This window comes from Triticum aestivum, chromosome 2D, assembly GCF_018294505.1.
Source record: "Triticum aestivum cultivar Chinese Spring chromosome 2D, IWGSC CS RefSeq v2.1, whole genome shotgun sequence".
Taxonomy (NCBI): Eukaryota; Viridiplantae; Streptophyta; class Magnoliopsida; order Poales; family Poaceae; genus Triticum; species Triticum aestivum.
Window position 1 is genome coordinate 123,328,335 of NC_057799.1, and position 4,841 is coordinate 123,333,175.

Genomic DNA, 4,841 nt, shown 5'->3' on the forward strand with positions numbered 1-4,841 from the left:
ACTGTGCCTCAAAATTAATTAGCACCCTTGTACCACTAGGCCCATCAAATCACTTCACATGTGTTTTTTGTTTTCCAACTTTCCACCTTGTCCCTCTTATACTACAATTCCTGTTAATCTACTTCATTTGCACCAGCTAATTTTTTTATTCGCTCCATGTCTAGTCACATCAGCAGCCCATCCAACCACCGAGATCACTGTGTCACTGGAGGGGTATTAAAATAGGTGTACAGGCTGAGCCGTGGCCCATAACTTGCACCCCCGTCTGAGCCCGTCAGGGTGGGACGGCGATGGTGGCATTATGTGTGGTAGATAGGTGGGCTCTTGCCAGGAAATAGGTGGGATATATTATTCAGCATACATATGACTATACAGGAGACGTTGTGAATCTTGGTGCCAGTGAACGACTGAGATATGCAATGCATCTGAGCTCGAGCTCAGAATAGCACTTTCCGTCTTGGGAGTCCTTCACACCTTAACTTCATGGTGCTTCCACTGTCCGTGGACAGTGTCATACTTGAACATGTAGGTCTGCAAGTTACAAGCACATAAACCATAATATAAACCAGAGACAATTAGTAGCTCTATGCTTCTTTATCTTTACCTAATAATAAAGGATGGAGCGTTTCTCCACTTTTTTTTGTTTGCGGTGGGACCCCGATACATTTTGGTCCGTCATGAACCAACAATTTTCGTTCGTCCCAAATCATCTCGCTCTCGCGCTGAGTTTTCTAGGTGGGAGTCGAACCAGTAACCTGAAGCATCTATACCCGCGCTGCTAACCAGTGTGACAATCTATATTTTATGTTACAATATGAGCGTGAATTTTTGTTAAAAGAAAGGACTGGCAGTGGCAAAACATACAAATAACTAGCAAAAGTCTATGCCTAAGTTGAGTCAAACACAACACCTCGCGCGAGTTAACCACGCCCCTAGCCATTGTTGTTCTTCAATTTGTTGTCTAAAAATTGCAGCTCAGCTTATATAAACTATATGCAGCGAAAGATGTAAACTTTTTTGAATTTCAAACGTGATTTTTTTTCAAAAAAAGTAAATAGTTTTGAAAAAGCAAACATTTTCAAAATATGTTAACAAATTTTAGAGACTTGAACATTTCTTGAAACTATGAACAACTATTTGAAAATGCAAACATTTATTGAAAAACAGGAACATAATTGAAAAATGGGAACATTTCCTGAAATTATGAGCATTTTTCTAAAACGTGAAAATTTGTGAAATTTCCCTAAGAATTTATGCACAAATTATGAAAACACGACTTTTATTTGAATTTATGAACAAAATATGAAAACGGATTTTTTTTTAAAAAGCGAACATATTTTGAAATTGTGAACAATTTTTCAAAACCCAAACATTTAATGAAATCCCCTGAACATTTTTCAAATTTGGGAACAAAGTTGGAAAACGTGAACATTTTTTAATGATTGAACAAAATTTGAAACAGGAACATTTTCTGAAATCGTTAATATTTTTAAAATCTATGAAAATATATAAAAATGCAAATGATTTCAGAAATTTCAAACTTTTTGGAGTTTTGACAAACACTTTTAAAATTTCTGAACATTTGTTGAAAAAATAAAAATAAAACTTGAGTGAGTAAATTGAGCTAGCTCGTACTTGTGTCTATTACCTCTATCCATTATTATTAAACTAGGTGCAATGAGTAGATTCGTTGTTTTTTGGTTGTTCGTGAAAAAAGTCTGATTTAATCTCTCCCGCAGATCGTTATAGAGCACCAGCCAATGTATGCGATGGGTTTTCTTTCCTCCAATTGGAAGATACTTCTTCATGCGGTCACCGGCTACAATTAGATGCATTTAATCTTCATGCGAGGTTATCACTTGGTCATAGAGTTTAGGCCGCCAAGCCCTTTAAATCCAGACGAGAGGGTTTGTTTACTTATCAAACCAAATAATCGCCTTCTCATTTTTTACACTAAATTTCATCAATTTATATACATTTGCAAGTTGTATGGAAAATCAATAAAGCGCTCCAGGAATCGATAGAGAGTGAAGAGTGGGTTCCGATTATTCCTAGAGAAACGAACACACCATTGTGTTGTTAAAGACGAGCAGAAAGGATTTAACTCCGCATTTCTCAAAAAGAAGAAATTAACTCCCAATACTTTGGATGGTTTGTATGCGGGATTGTGGGTGAACATGAGATAGGAGGTATATTATGGGACAGTGGGAGTAATGATATAACTTAACATATAATTGCAATCGGACTGTGTTTAACTTGGCTGCATGGTCAACTTTTCTCCGATGCAACGCACGGGCATATGTGCTAGTTAATTAATAAGTACTAACTGGCACGAAGCCTGCTTGTGTCTTATATAGTAAAATAAGAGAGACGTACAACAGTATACATCTATTTTTAAATGCCATAATGGAACAATAGTCACTGCATGGAACAAATAGATTCCTTAAATCTGGAACTACAAAATTATTCTCCACTGGAAGTGAGGAATATAACGTACTCCCTCCGTCTGAAAAAACTTGTCCCTCAAATGGATGTATCTAGCACCAAGTTAGTGCTAGATACATCCATTTGAGAAACAAGCTTGGGACAAGTTTTTTCGGACGGAGGGCAAAAGGCACTTGCAAAGCAGATCTAAAAGTCGTTTCCCAAAACTGATGATACATACAGACATGTAGCGACATTCACTAGATTGCCTATGTCGTACAATCTTAATCGACGGCCACAATAACAGAAAAAATATAAGTAGCCTGCCAAAAAATAGAAGATAAGACCCACATTTATACAACCACATTCAAAGGCAGCTCTCTTCCCACCATGTCCTAATCTTTTGTCCTTGAATATGGCTATTATTCGGCTTAAAAAAAACTCGCTAGAAACCCCCGATTCCCCTTTGGAGCATCTACTAAGTCAAAACTTAATTTGAAAGCCATATTTGACTTATCCTATTGCTATTGTTTTTTAAGGTAATTAAAGAAAGAACATGATTTGGAATAGAGCTTGAGAAATTTTTGATTGCAGCATATATGACAAAACCAAGGAGTGGAGGCCTTCTCTCCAGTTAGAAATCCATCTCCACGCCGCCCTCTTTGATTCCTAACCTTCACATCGTTCAGGAAGAGAGGCTTCTCCCTACCGAAGAGCATGACATCTGGGCCAAGCTCAAGCGAGGGGCTGTTCGCCTTTCGGTATTCGAAAGAACTTAAGGAGGGCCATGCCAACACTAAATTCTTCCACCGCCGAGTCAATGCTAGGAGAAGGAAAAACCAAACCCATAGGCTTAAACACGACCAATGGTGAATCACCGAGCATGAGACTAAAGAGGAGATTATCCATGATCATTTGTCCAACATCATGGGAAAAGGCAACCACAGTAACTTTTGGGCTGAGCTCAACTTTCCTTACTTTGTCTCTTACGTTCCTATATAATGCACAAAAAACTCTAGCAATCAACAAAATGACTTCTGATAAGGCTCCCGGGTTAGACTACTTCACCAACATCTTTTGAAACAGAATGTTGAAACACTATCAAAGGGGACATAATGTGTGTGGTACACCTCTTTTAGGATCTCCATGGGGCCAACCTCCATTGGCTTAACTCTGCGAATGTGGAGTTGTTACCCAAAAAGGAAGTGGTGGAGGGCATCACTAATTAAAGACTGATAAGCCTTATTCACGCGATTGCGAAAATAATTGCAAAAATTCTTGCCATCCAGCTCGACCCTCACATGGACACCCTAGTTTCTAATGCCCAAATTTCCTTCATCAAGCGGAGGAGCATCCACGATAACTTCATGTACGTGCGTAACCTCGCACACTAGGTCCGCAAGAGCAAGACCGCCCCGCTCCTCTTTGAACTTGACACCCGCAAGGCCTTCGACTCGGTGAAGTGGGGATACATCCTTGACCTTATCCAAAGAAAGGGATTTCCTTGCAAATTCCGCAATTGGGTGATCGCGCTCCTACACTCAATCATGCATGGTTGTGAGCTGAGACAAGGGACACTTTGCCCCCTCCTATCGGTCATTGCTATCGACCCACTCCAACAACTTCTCAAAATGGCAACGAGAAAGGGGCTCCTCCATAAGATTAAGGGACATGACGCTATTGTGAGAACATCTTATATGCGGATGTCACGATGGTTGATAAGGATCAACGTGATGATCCTATAGTTTTTGCATGATCTTTCACCGCAAGACAATTAGATAGCTAATCTTCCAATCACGCGATGAACGCAACCTGAAGAAGAGGAATGAATCCAGCAAGCAACGTGATGGTGATCAACACGCCTCAAACCCCAGCCTGATAATTCTTGATGCACAAAAGAACCTTCATGCAACTTTATTCAATCTAGATATGCGGCGGCGCCGTCCCCAGAGGGATGATTCACCCCGAGACACAACTCAAAATCTAAACTCTCCAAGATTCCTCCCCTAAACCTTAGAAGCTGGGTCCTTTATATAGGAGACCAGAAACCAAGTCGGTTGGACAGGCCCAAACCGAGACACACAAATAAATATCCTAATTGGCCCATAACATGGCCTGAAATAAAATAAATAACTAAAAATGCAATCGACCGAATTACCATGGTTCGATGACCCCCTCGGCATGCCTCTAACTTGGTGGAGTCCTGAAGTTGGGCTTCACCTCCTTCATGGGAACAACAGGTGGTACTGGAATGCCCTCATCAATGGTGTTCATGGTGCCCATCAAGAGAGATATTCATAACCTTTCCGGCATCCTCAAAGGCTTTGGTGAAGTCACGACCCTCCAAACCAACTTTAACAAGATCTTGGTGGTTCCGATAAGATGCGCGGGCCTCAACCTTGAGCACATTCTTCAAG